At 47.1% G+C, this 14532-nt stretch overlaps 4 pseudogenes; 2 read left to right on the plus strand and 2 right to left on the minus strand.

Annotated features, from left to right (window-relative positions):
* Window positions 1–8888: 8888 nt before the first annotated feature.
* Window positions 8889–9006, minus strand: LOC134970768 (5S ribosomal RNA; annotated as a pseudogene).
* A 144-nt stretch (window positions 9007–9150) lies between these two features.
* Window positions 9151–9268, minus strand: LOC134971307 (5S ribosomal RNA; annotated as a pseudogene).
* Window positions 9269–12101: 2833 nt separating this feature from the next.
* On the plus strand, window positions 12102–12219 carry LOC134971308 (5S ribosomal RNA; annotated as a pseudogene).
* A 144-nt stretch (window positions 12220–12363) lies between these two features.
* Window positions 12364–12481, plus strand: LOC134970780 (5S ribosomal RNA; annotated as a pseudogene).
* Window positions 12482–14532: the final 2051 nt, after the last annotated feature.

Consider the following 14532-nt stretch of genomic DNA (forward strand, 5'->3'; position numbering starts at 1 on the left):
CACAAAAGGACGCTCTGGATCTGGGTGTCGCAGCACCTTGGCCGAAACAAATGCCCTTTTGAGACGGGCAAAAGCCGCTTTAGCCTCACAAGACCAGTGAGCAACATCCGCCCCTTTCTTAGTGAGTGCCACCAAGGGCGCCACTATAGACGAAAATCCAGCGATAAATCGTCTATAAAAATTCGCAAAGCCCAGGAAACGCTGAAGCGCCTTCAAACTAGTGGGCTGCACCCAATCCAGGACTGCCTGTACCTTGGAACCCTCCATTTGGAAACCTTCTGGGGAGATAATATATCCTAGAAATGCGATTTGCTGAACTTCAAATTCGCACTTCTCCAGCTTCGCCCCAAGCCGGTGGTCTCTGAGTTTCTGGAGGACTAAGCGTACATGCTTCCGATGTTCCTCCAGGGAATGGGAGAAGATTAGGATGTCATCTAAGTATACAACTAAGAATCTATCCAAATATTCCCTGAGCACATCATTCATGAAATCCTGGAAGACTGCCGGGGCATTACAGAGCCCAAAAGGCATCACCAAATATTCATAATGCCCTGAGTGGGTATTAAAGGCAGTCTTCCATTCATCCCCCTCTCTTATTCGGATTAGATTGTACGCACCGCGTAGGTCAATCTTAGAAAAAATGGTGGCAGTACGAAGCTGGTCAAACAAGACCGAAATGAGAGGCAGTGGGTATGAGTTTTTAATCGTGATACGGTTCAATTTCCTGAAGTCGATGCAGGGTCGCAACGAACCGTCCTTTTTACCCACGAAGAAGAACCCCAACCCAACTGGAGACTGTGAAGGTCTGATAAATCCCTTAGCCAAGTTCTCCTGAATGTACTCTGCCATAGCCTGAGTCTCAGGACGTGACAGGGAGTACAACCTGCTCTTGGGAAGCTTAGCATTTGGCAACAAATCAATGGCACAGTCATAGGGGCGATGGGGAGGTAGTACCTCTGCAACTTTTTTGGAGAACACGTCCGCAAAATCTGCATAACACCCTGGCAATCCTGGCAAACTTAGCTGCGAGAGCCTGACTGGAAGGCTCAAGCAACTCCTGAAACAATCAGTACCCCAACTAAGAATCTCCCCAGAGACCCAGTCAAATTGAGGATTGTGGGCCCTTAACCAGGGTAACCCCAACACCAATGGGGCAAAAGTACAGACAGTCACATAAAAGGACAATTTTTCAGAGTGTGTGGCTCCAATAAACAAAGAAATCTGGCTAGTGCAAGAGGTAATTTTACCTTGGGATAATGGTTCCCCGTTTAACCCACAAATCTCAATTTCCGATGCCAAGGGTACTAAGGGAACAGAGTGTTTCAGGGCGAATTGGCGGTCCATAAAAACCCCGTCGGCCCCACTGTCCACAAAGGCCTCAGTCTTGACAGTTTGACCGAGGATCTTCAAGGTCACCGGAATGATAAAAGTCTTCTTGGGAAATTCTGACTTCTGGCCTGACAGGATATTTCCCATCACCCTCAGGCCCTGAAGTTTTCCGGCTTTTCTGGGCATGATACTACCACATGACCTTTATTCCCACAGTACAAACACAACCCCTGCTGTCTCCTCCGCGTCTTCTCACGCGAGGAGAGGCGGGTAGCCCCAATCTGCATAGGCTCCTCGGAAAATTCCTCAGAGTCTGAGGTTCCCTTGGGAAGGAAGGAAATCTCAGTCTCCCTTTCAAGCCTACGCTCTCTCAGCCGTCTATCCACCCGGATGGATAACTGCATGAGCTGATCCAAGCTATCAGGCAAGGGATATTGTACCAGTTGGTCCTTTATCTGGTTAGAAAGACCTCTTCGGTACTGGTGTCTCAGGGCTGGGTCATTCTACTGGGTATCATGGGCCAACCTCCGAAACTCCGTACAGTAAACCTCAACTGGCCTTCGCCCTTGCTTAAGGATCGAAATCTGAGCCTCGGCTGAGGCCGTCTTGTCAGGGTCATCATACAACATGCCCAGTGCCGTAAAAAAAGCATCAACACTTTTAAGCGACGGACAGTCAGGCTGCAACCCATATGCCCAGACCTGTGGGTATCCTTGTAGCAAGGAAATCACTATGCCCACCCGCTGAATCTCCGACCCAGAAGACTGAGGCCTAAGCCGGAAGTATAGCTTGCAGCTCTCCTTGAAACAAAAGAACTGCGAGCGATCTCCAGAGAAACGATCCGGGAGATTTACTTTCGGCTCCTTAACCCCTGCAGGTGCTGCTGCTGCGGGAGCTCCGCCAGCAGCCTGGGAGGTGTGCATTTTAATGGACAAATCATTAAATTGTCGAGTCAGGACCTGCACCTGATCGACCACCTGTTGCAACGTATTTTGAGGGGTATGCTCCATATTCCCACAAAATTTCAACAGGAGTATTAGGCTGCTGAATATGTTATGCACACCAGTGCCTGCAGGAAAGTACTGGTGTCAGAACTGTTATGCACTCCAGTGCCTGCAGGAATGCACTGGTGTCTGAACTGTTATGCAAAACAAATGGACTCACAGACAGACTGGGGAATATGACACAACGCACACAGAAGGTGATAGGGTAACAAAATACACACAAGGTGAACAGAGAAGCCCAGAGGCTAAGGAACTGGGTATCTCCCTTGTATTAGAACTGCTCAGATGGGAAAAGCAAGATGTTGTGTTTTAATACGTAGAGAACCCGAAATGCTGTTGCTAAGGGCAACAGCAAAACCCTAAAGGGTTACCAACGGGTGTGGCAGTAAACTCCTTGGTCAGAGATGGAATGATAGACACAAGGAGAGTCTCCACAATCCTAATTCTCACTTGCAGTGCACAGGTTCAGCTTACTGCCACTAAACTGACCCCTGACACCTAGCACAGTGAGACAGGATTAGACAGGCAAGTCTTAGAATACAGCCGCAAACTTGCTAAGTTCACAGAGTAGTAACAGAACCCCAGCAAGCTAAACGACTGACTCCAGTCTTACTGCTAGGTCTGGATTGGCAGAGTGTAATACCAAATCCCCAGGCCTATTTGCAGTAAGCAACAAACAAATACAAAGCTACACAGTACTGGTTAACTTTCAGGAACTGACTAACCAACAAAGATTCAGCAGCATCTGCTTACCCTGAGAAGAGGCCTTATAAAGCAGGTGCTGTCCACGCCCCACTCAGACCTCACAGACTGTGAGCACAAAAACCAGCACCGGATCCCCTGCCGTGCACAGAGCCTATAACCACTGCACAGCAAAAGACCCGAACCGGAGTATCAGCTGCGCTCAGGTTACTCCGCTAGCACTTGTCTCCCGGTTGCCATGACGACGTGGCAGCACAGGGCAGGAGACCCTAACAGCAGGGTTGTCACGTGGGGCAATAATGGGGATGTGTGTCACATCGATCGCTCCTGCACACTGTGGATAGCCTCGCTTCACAAATCCTTTTATGGTATCCTGTAAGCGCTGTCCATGTGGTAAAGATATGAAGCGCTTGTATAAGGTAGACACAATTGTCTGAGTCCCCTGGTGGACTACGTAACAGACTGTGGAGATCCCAACACCGAACAAGCACGAGATTGTGCAGTACCCTCCCGGGGTAGCATACCACCACAATGCAATGGCTAGCCTCCTGCGTGCCTCAATGGGTCTTCTAAGCCTGGTGGTCTGCATGTCAAGTGCTGGGGAAAGTAAGTCCAGGATGTAATCAAAGGTTGCACGAGACATATGGAAGTTAGCCATCCACTCATCATCCTGATAAGCTTCCACGGTCCTCATAAAGGCTTCTCTGTGCCGGTGATCTCTGGACCACAATGATCGGTTGGTCACCGTGTTCAGTCTCAGGATGGTACTAATTCTGGATGATATGAGGCCTCTCCTCCTGCGCAAATATTGGCGGTGACTAGCAGCCAGCTCCACCATAAATTGCGCCCTCCTCCTCCTCCTCATAAAATATATGTGCAGTATACTGCACAGTGTGGCAAGCTGCATCATGCTCTCACTGGCTGCATCAAACAGCTGTAAAGCACAAAGAATTACGAGCTCCGGCATACACACTGGTACTCCGTCGGCCACGACTGCAGCAATGCTGTGAGCAGGCCCCACCCCTCCCTTTGCTTGCCTATTGTGACCTCATCTATGTGAGCCAGAAAAATGTCCATTTCTAATGACATTCATATGCATTTGCAGGGATTTCCTGGGAACGGTGTAAAAGGGGCTGTCCCGGATCGAACCCAGGTCTAAGTGCAGTGTGAAAGGGGTCATTCCCGGGTTGTGTACCGGGATACGTCCAGGAACACAGTCTGAACGGGGTATTACTTGTCATCTTCTTCATATCACTCATTGTGACGAGTGGTAGTTAACTGCAAGGAATATACCACAATCATGTAAGTGCATGTAAGGGTCTATGAAACTCTTTATATAGCCTGTTACTTTATGGCTATGAGTTTTTCTGAGTGCATTTGGAAATATAATAATTTTTTGTTATGACTAAATCCAACAAATCATTTTTTTTCGTTGCTTTATTGACTGCTTTTGCATTAAGCACAAAGGTTTCTGGAAGGGATGCAGATAATTTGCCAGCTGTCGGGATCCCAGCAGTCAGGATACCGACGCCGGAATCCCGACAGCCACTGGAGAGTGGCAGCCATATTAGCTGTGGTCACGGAACGGAAGAAAGGAGGTCCTGTGGAACCCTGGCATTAGTAGGGTGCGTGGCACTGCCATGGGGGCACAGTTAATGCAAGGGGCTAAGTCCAATAAGTAAAGGGCCCTCTTTGAAGTGCCCCACCACCTGAAGAGAAGGGGAAAGCCCTGTATTATAGAGGCCCCCCCTCCAGGTGCCCCCAGATAGGAGAAGAAGCCCATGAGAGAGGCATGATGTTGCCTCATGCAAGTGACTGCAGCTGTAGTAACAGTCTAGAGCACAGGTTCTCAAACTCGGTCCTCAGGACCCCACACAGTGCATGTTTTGCAAGTCTCCTCACAGAATCACAAGTGAAATAATTTGCTCCACCTGTGGACCTTTTAAAATGTGTCAGTGAGTAATTAATACACCTGTGCACTTGCTGGGTTACCTGCAAAACATGCACTGTGTGGGGTCCTGAGGACCGAGTTTGAGAACCACTGGTCTAGAGCCTGCAGTTTGAGAGAGAGAGACCCCTGGCAGAGGACAAGAGGGGGAGTGCTTTTGGCTGTTACGTGCCTGCAGTCTGGGCCGGCGCTTCCACTAGGCAGCTGCCTATGGGCGGCGGTACCTGAGGGCGGCCTGCTACGGCTGCCTAGAAGAAAAAAATCTCTGAAAAAGCAGCTTTCTATTGGCGGCAGAAGCAGTGTATGTGACCACAGTCCACACAGCTCCTCAGGGAGTCAGGAACAAGTGACTCCCAACCTACAAATCAGCACCAGGGAGAGAGGGTGCAGCGCTGATAGCCTCAGTCACAGGCACCAAAGAGAAAGGAGGGGAGAGCATCTGTACCCGCCCATCGACGTTAGCTCCTGGAGAAGCGCAAGTTTGCTGAGTTCTCACCGCCGGACGGAGCAGAAGAAACTAATCCGAGCCGAGGTGAGGGAAGATACCGTCGCTGCCGCTCGCCCGCCGCCCCCTTCCTCCCGGGCTCGTACAGCGCAAGTCCGCCACAGCGGTTCGGTATACTGTGGCCCCCCTTCTCCCCAGGTCCTGTGTTAGCCTCCCTCATGTCCCCAGGTTGTGTGACAACTAGTGTTCCTCCTCCCCCTCGCCACCCTGTCATGTCCCCATAATCTGTGATGCTCCCCCCCTCATGTACCCAGGTCATGTGTCCCTCCTCCCCCTCATGTCCCGTGGCACCCCCTCCCCCCTCATGTGCCCAGGTCCTGTGTCCCTTCTCCCCCCTTATGTCTAGTGTCACGCTCCTTCCCCCCTCATGTCCCCATGTCTGTGACACCCCCTTCCCCCCTCCAATGCCCAGGTCCTCTGTCACCCCCCCCCCCCTCAAGTCCACAGGTCCTTTGTCTTCCTCCTAAGTCCTATGTCATACCCCCCCACCCTCATGTCCCCAGGTCCTGTGTGTCTCCTCGCCTTTCCCCCTCATGTCGTGTGTAACCCTCTTCCCTCCTCATGTGCCACGGTCCTGTGCCACACCCCCTCATGCCCCGTGTCCTGTGTCCCTCCCCCCAACTCCCCATCACCCTCATGCAGGGCCGTAACTAGGTGTGCGCTAGCGGTGCGTTGCACACAGCGCATCTGCTGGCACAAACACAGGGCCGCCCGCATCAGTAGCAGATTAACCGCTAAGCAATTTAAGCATGTGCTGCCCGCTGACAGGGCTGTTTGTTGCTGCCTGCGGTGCGGCTAGGTGCCGCATCCTCTCCCCTGCATCCTCCCATGTATACCCGCCACGCCCCTGCCGCCGCATCCCTCTCCCCTCCCCAGCGTCAAGAGTCAGACCCGGGCCCCAATACCCGGAAGCAGCGCGGACTGCTGCTTACCAGGCTGGATATGCGGGGCACACAATCGAGCACCCCACGTCGCTGATCATATGCACTTAACCCCCAGACGGTACTGCAGCTCAGCGCTGTCTTACAGCTCGGGACCTGCTCAGGAGGTCGCGGGGCTGATAGCTCCAGAAGAAGAGCCTGGTAAGTATGAGGCTGCCATGTCTCTCTCTCAACATTTCTCCCCCCCTCGCTTTCTCTCTTACATGTCTCTTCCCTCCCCATGTCTCTTCCCCTCGCCTCTCCCCCCATGCCTCTCCTCTCTCCCCATGCCGTAATGTGTAAAAAGGGGATGCAGTCTGCCATAATGTGTAAAAAGGGGGACGCAGTCTGCCGGAATGTGTAAAAAAGGGGACGCAGTCTGCCGTAATGTGTAAAATGGGGATGCAGTCTGCCGTTATGTGTAAAAAGGGGGACGTTGTCTGCCGTAATGTGTAAAAAGGGGGACGTTGTCTACCGTAATGTGTAAAAAGGGGGACGTTGTCTGCCGTAATGTGTAAAAAGAGGGACGCTGTCTGCCGTAATGTGTAAAAAAGGGGGACGCTGTCTGCCGTAATGTGTAAAAAGGGGGATGCTGTCTGCCGTAATGTGTAAAAAGGGGACGCTGTCTGCCGTAATGTGTAAAAAGGGGACGCTGTCTGCCATAATGTGTAAAAAGGGGATACTGTCTGCCGTAATGTGTAAAAAGGGGACGCTGTCTGCCGTAATGTGTAAAAGGGGCTCTACCTGGTGTAGTGGCGCTACTGTGCATCGTAATTTGAATGATGGCGACTACTATAATATGTAATATGAATTGGTATTATTGTGTGGCCACACCCCTTCCCCATGAAGCCACGCCCCTATATTTTTTGCGCGCGCCTAAGGCGCGCACTGCACCTGTTTTGCATAAATGGGGGGGGGCTGATGCCCTATCTTGCACACAGCGCTAAAATGTCTAGTTACGGCACTGCCCTCATGTCCACATGTCCCGTGTCTTTCTCCCTCATGTCCCCTGGTCCTGTGTCCTTCCTCCCTTTCCCACCACCCCGCTCATGCCCCAAGGTCTTGTGTCCCTCTCCCCCTTCATGTGACCAGATCCTGTGTCACAGCTTCACAAGCTTATCCATCCCTGCAACTCTTTGTGGAAGCATGGGCAACCAACAGGAGACCCACTAACAGCAGAGAGTCCCTGAGCAGAACCATATGGACTCAGGTTAGTGTGATTGTGACTGTACTGGTCACATCGAGTGCATCCTCCCCTGTGGCTGGAGCCTGGTCTGGTGGGGGCACTGCCGACTCTAGAAACGATTATTATTAACAGGGGGCTATGGACTGTATGTATGCCATTGTCTCCCATGCAGGACACCAGGAGTGACTGCAGGTACCAGATACAAGCACACAGCATTCCAGGATGACAGCACTACACAGCCTCGTCACTGTAGGCAGTGCCTGCCTGAAAAATAAGTATGGGGGGGGGGGGGGGGCAGTAGGCTGAAGTTTTGCCTAGGGTGCTAAGAAACCTTGCACCGGCCCTGCCTGCAGTGAGAAGTGTGACCTTGCAACAGAACCAGTGAGTGCTGCCAGGTGAGAGTGCTCCTGTACAGTGTAACCCTGCAGCAGACAGGGGGTGCCACAATGGAAGATGAGAGATCTCCTGTGAAGAGATCGCCTATGCATGAGAGGGTGAGTGTCTATGTGATGTGTAACACTGGATCCCTGGTTGATAGCCCCTAGAGAAGTGCCCCATAGTAAGGGAGGGGTCGTTGCAAAGTGGCACCGAGGCTAGAGGGGAGTTCTGAGTAACCGTATACGTAAGTGGAAGAGCCCAGCAGTGAAGGGTTTAAGACCTGCATAAGGTGAAGGTTGTCAGCATGTCAGATGAAAGGTCCCCAGATAGTGGGATTTGTATTAGCGGCAGAGTCCTTGAATATAGAGGACGTTAGCATGACCGAAGAAGGTTTATGTGGGGTGACGGAAGGAAAGAGGGTCCTTATGTATTGGGATGTTTCCGTACGTTAGAAGTCTCCTATGAGGATTGAGATGAGTGTGATGAACTTTGGATCTGGAGTCTCCTGTATGTCAATTGAAAAGGAGAGAAAAGACAAAAAACCCTTGTTTGGGAGCACTCGTTTGTAATGATTTGTATAATGTAAATAGAATAAATGATAAGTGAAATAAAACTTAACCTTTAATTGTTTCTTGAATAAAAAGAAATAAATGTGAAATAATTGTGAGACTCGTGTCTAATGTTTGAAAAAAGGAACTTGTTTAACCTTTTTAGCAAATGAGGTACAAGTTGCTAGGAGAAGGTGAAAATATCAGAAGCAATATATTTGATGAATATCAATGTGTTCTGATGAAATAAGTGTATCCAGAACAGTCACTGTACATGCCTTGGAATGAAGGTTTCAATAGAAGCGTGATATGGTAGCAAGGTTGAGTTAACTGAAACAAATCTTTTGAGAAAGAAAGAAAGAAAAGGGGGCCCACTGCACCTGGTATTCTCAGGGGGTTTCCCATCCTGATACTGACCAGGCCATACCTGCTTAGCTTCCGAGATCGGACAAGATCGGGCGCATTCAGGGTAGTATGGCCGTGGGCCTGTTGTAAGAAATGTAAGGAAAGAGATGAGAGAGAGAATACACTCCTATTGTCCGTACAGTACATAAATCAACCATGTGTAGTCCGGGAGTGTTTTTCCAGAAGCAGAAGTAGAAGTATAGCAAGCATTGGAGAATTAAAAAGGGCCCACCGCACCTGGTATTCTCAGGAGGTTCTCCTTCCTAGTACTGACCAGGCCATGCCTGCTTAGCTTCCGAGATTGGACAAGATCGGGCGTATTCAGGGTAGTATGGCCGTGGGCCGGTATGAGGAAAATATGAATGGAAAGGGAGAGTACACTGCTTTCTGTACTTCACACTCAACCAAGGCCACTAATGGTCTCAAATTGGTATTTCCAGACAAAGTATGTCAAGATAATTCGGAGTGTCTGGAATAGATAGAGGTAAAGTGTGGTAAGTGAAGTTTGGCAGATAGTGAGCTCCCATAGAAATGTTGAAAGGATAATGTGTGGTGTGTGTGTATATCTTGATACTTGAACTGAGAAAAGATAATAATAATAATAATAATAATAACTTATAGGTAAAGAATATACCAGTTAGTAATAGAACAGAGCTAGAAAATAACTAAATTTAAATGACAATTCACACAATAATTGCTGGTCCCCTGAGGGAAAGCCAGATGAATGATCATATGCTGGAAAGGAGCTCAAGGCTGGCTCCCAAATGGTACTATTAGCCTTATATTCAGAGTAGAAAAGGTTTGATACCAAATGTCAAATGTTCTACAATCAAAGCCAAAATTGCTGATAAGGAGCTCAAGGCTGGCTCACATATGGTACTATTAACCATATATTTAGAGTGGGAACGGTTAATACCAAATGTCAATTATTCTATGATAAATGCCAGAGAATAGAAAAATGCTACCATAAATACACATGTGTGTTGAAATCACAACAAATAGAAAATGTCACCATAAATGCACTTGTGTGTATAAATCATGGTTAAATATCTGTATCTAATAAATAAACCTTGGAGGCATAGGCGGGTGTTAGGACAGAATTATGCAGATATTATCTGCTAATAAAACGCTGTTCTAAAACAGAGAGTGTAGTGGTAGATTTAGTATCTGTTATCACTACTAATGTGTATGTGGACAAAATCCAGTATGCAGTCGGTGTTAGGCAACAAATTTAAACACTAGTGATTCCTGCTGCACATTTAAACCCTGGTGGTCTAGTGTCAGTTACTGCAGCCGCAAGGTATGCGGCGAACGTTGTCCAGGTCTCCTCTGTACACACTCCCGCTGCAGTGATGAGCGCGGCCGCCCGCTTCCGGAATGGGCGTGGCCGCGATGACGTCACTAAGGACGTTCTCTCGACGTACGTTTCACCTGATTGGGCTTGGTCACGAGAGCCTCTCTCTACTGCTCTCTTGTGGCCAGTACTTAAAGGTTGAAATAACCAATGAATTAGTTACTTAGATTTGACTGACTAATGGTTAAACCTATCAGATTTCGAGTGGGATACCCTGTGGAATCCATTTTGGAAAAGGGAAAAGGGAAGGGAAAGGGGAAAGGATGAGGAATGGAATGGAGGAAAGTGAGTGTAATGAAACTGTGAGTGAAAGTGGGAGAAAAATGAGTGAATGCAGGAATGGAATTGGGAAAGATTAGAGGTGAATATGAAATTAAAATATAAGAATAAGATGGAAAAATAAATGAATATATAAAAATATAAATATAAAAATAAAAAATATAAAAATAAATATAAAAATAATAATAATAAAAAATAATGATGTAAAAAAATTAAATATATAGGATTATGTAAATTTAATTTTTTTTTACATCATTATTTTTTATTATTATTATTTTTATATTAATATTCCCTTCCCCTTTCCCTTTTCCAAAATGGATTCCACAGGGTATCCCACTCGAAATCTGATAGGTTTAACCATTAGTCAGTCAAATCTAAGTAACTAATTCATTGGTTATTTCAACCTTTAAGTACTGGCCACAAGAGAGCAGTAGAGAGAGGCTCTCGTGACCAAGCCCAATCAGGTGAAACGTACGTCGAGAGAACGTCCTTAGTGACGTCATCGCGGCCACGCCCATTCCGGAAGCGGGCGGCCGCGCTCATCACTGCAGCGGGTGTGTGTACAGAGGAGACCTGGACAACGTTCGCCGCATACCTTGCGGCTGCGGTAACTGACACTAGACCACCAGGGTTTAAATGTGCAGCAGGAATCACTAGTGTTTAAATTCGTTGCCTAACACCGACTGCATACTGGATTTTGTCCACATACACATTAGTAGTGATAACAGATACTAAATCTACCACTACACTCTCTGTTTTAGAACAGCGTTTTATTAGCAGATAATATCTGCATAATTCTGTCCTAACACCCGCCTATGCCTCCAAGGTTTATTTATTAGATACAGATATTTAACCGTGATTTATACACACAAGTGCATTTATGGTGACATTTTCTATTTGTTGTGATTTCAACACACATGTGTATTTATGGTAGTATTTTTCTATTCTCTGGCATTTATCATAGAATAATTGACATTTGGTATTAACCGTTCCCACTCTAAATATAAGGTTAATAGTACCATATGTGAGCCAGCCTTGAGCTCCTTATCAGCAATTTTGGCTTTGATTGTAGAACATTTGACATTTGGTATCAAACCTTTTCTACTCTGAATATAAGGCTAATAGTACCATTTGGGAGCCAGCCTTGAGCTCCTTTCCAGCATATGATCATTCATCTGGCTTTCCCTCAGGGGACCAGCAATTATTGTGTGAATTGTCATTTAAATTTAGTTATTTTCTAGCTCTGTTCTATTACTAACTGGTATATTCTTTACCTATAAGTTATTACTATTATTATCTTTTCTCAGTTCAAGTATCAAGATATACACACACACCACACATTATCCTTTCAACATTTCTATGGGAGCTCACTATCTGCCAAACTTCACTTACCACACTTTACCTCTATCTATTCCAGACACTCCGAATTATCTTGACATACTTTGTCTGGAAATACCAATTTGAGACCATTAGTGGCCTTGGTTGAGTGTGAAGTACAGAAAGCAGTGTACTCTCCCTTTCCATTCATATTTTCCTCATACCGGCCCACGGCCATACTACCCTGAATACGCCCGATCTTGTCCAATCTCGGAAGCTAAGCAGGCATGGCCTGGTCAGTACTAGGAAGGAGAACCTCCTGAGAATACCAGGTGCGGTGGGCCCTTTTTAATTCTCCAATGCTTGCTATACTTCTACTTCTGCTTCTGGAAAAACACTCCCGGACTACACATGGTTGATTTATGTACTGTACGGACAATAGGAGTGTATTCTCTCTCTCATCTCTTTCCTTACATTTCTTACAACAGGCCCACGGCCATACTACCCTGAATGCGCCCGATCTTGTCCGATCTCGGAAGCTAAGCAGGTATGGCCTGGTCAGTATCAGGATGGGAAACCCCCTGAGAATACCAGGTGCAGTGGGCCCCCTTTTCTTTCTTTCTTTCTTTCTCAAAAGATTTGTTTCAGTTAACTCAACCTTGCTACCATATCACGCTTCTATTGAAACCTTCATTCCAAGGCATGTACAGTGACTGTTCTGGATACACTTATTTCATCAGAACACATTGATATTCATCAAATATATTGCTTCTGATATTTTCACCTTCTCCTAGCAACTTGTACCTCATTTGCTAAAAAGGTTAAACAAGTTCCTTTTTTCAAACATTAGACACGAGTCTCACAATTATTTCACATTTATTTCTTTTTATTCAAGAAACAATTAAAGGTTAAGTTTTATTTCACTTATCATTTATTCTATTTACATTATACAAATCATTACAAACGAGTGCTCCCAAACAAGGGTTTTTTGTCTTTTCTCTCCTTTTCAATTGTAGTCCAGTCTACAAAATTCCTGGGAGCACCGCCAATCATTAGCAGTTTAAAACTTTTTTTTTTTTCCCAACTGCATATATATTGGTTTCTTTATGTCATTTCTACATTTTGTTTAGATTGTCAAGACTAGTGCGGTTCCATATTGAATTTATTTGTCTCCTGTATGTCGTATGGTGTCATTATTGGATTAACATGCTGTAGAACTACTGTACCCAGCAAAATCGGGTATGTGCTGTCTTCACTGCTGTGTCATATGCGTAAGACTGTGCTGGAGGTGTTCGTTTGGATTGGAAACTACTGTATAGCTATCCTTTTGTAACCATCAAGATTGAAGTATACAGTATTTACCATCTGCTGGAAGTATTGTGCTGGAGGAAGTTGGCGACATAGAGCTTGTAACCATTATGCTCACTGTGCTGGCGGATATGGAGGAGTGTAGATAAAGTTTTCTTGTTCTTGCATTAAGAGATGGTCTGGCGCCCGACATTTCTTTCTTGCACTGCACCTGTTGTCCATGTGTATTCCCTCCATCAGGTACTTTGTGCTAAGCACCCGTGTATTCGGGAGCCCTGCTGGTCACGGACGCCATATCCACGGTATAGCCGGAACAGAAGAGAGCAGCCACATAGGGGTGAGAAACTATATTCAGAAACCCCAAGTAAGTCTACCACAGTACCAGTAGGGTTTCACACTATTATCATGTAGCTTAGGACTTAAAAAGCAGAGTTGCTTTGCCATAGCTCATACCTCCCAACTGTCCCAATTTTCGCGGTACAGTCCTGTTTTTTTGGGTCTATCCCGCTGTCCCTCCTGCAGGCAGTAGTGTGCCGTGGTGGTGGGAGGGGGGGGGCAGTTGGGAGGCTTCCTATCACTCTCTGCTCAGTTCAGAGCAGAGCAGCGGTGAATAGACGCTGTGCCAGTGAGGCAGAGGGACTGGGGGCATGGCCAGAAGCTTACAGAGCACTGGCCATGCCCCCACTGTGACGGAAATTGAAGGAGTGGCTTGAAGTAACATCATACATGCGAGGCCATGCCCACTTTTCAATAGGTCACGCCCCCGTTTTGATCCCACGCGAGGAGTCCCTCCTTCAAATATCCAAAAGTTGGGAAGTATGATAGCTGGTGGCTTACCATATGTTTGTAGATGTTTGTAGCTAAGGGGGTAATTCAGATCTGATCGCTAGGGTACGTTTTTTGCATCACTGCGATCAGGTAGTTGCCGCCTACAAACGCTCTTATGTCGGTTATCTTGTGATCACTGGTGCGTTCGTAATTTTAGCACAATCCCGTTGCTGGCCGGCGATCCCAGTTGCTGCGGTCCATCGCGCCTGCGCATTGCGGTGCATACACATGCGCAGTTCAGACCTAATTGCCCGATGTGCGAAAACGCACTGCAGCGATCAGGTCTGAATTAGCCCCAAAGATTTCTGCATCTTCTATTATTATGTAGGATTCTGTCTCTTTTGCAGTGTGCTGGGGGAATTCTATTTGTTTTTCTAATCTAATGGAGTAGTATGCTCTTAGTAGTCACTGGGAGAATTAGCACATACAAAGGTACCGTGGTATCGCCTGAAAGCCCTGGCTAGTGTGACACATCAAATATTTTAATTTGGGATGGTTAGATGCTGTGTAACACCACCCGC

Source organism: Pseudophryne corroboree, chromosome 11 (assembly GCF_028390025.1).
Source record: "Pseudophryne corroboree isolate aPseCor3 chromosome 11, aPseCor3.hap2, whole genome shotgun sequence".
NCBI lineage: Eukaryota > Metazoa > Chordata > Amphibia > Anura > Myobatrachidae > Pseudophryne > Pseudophryne corroboree.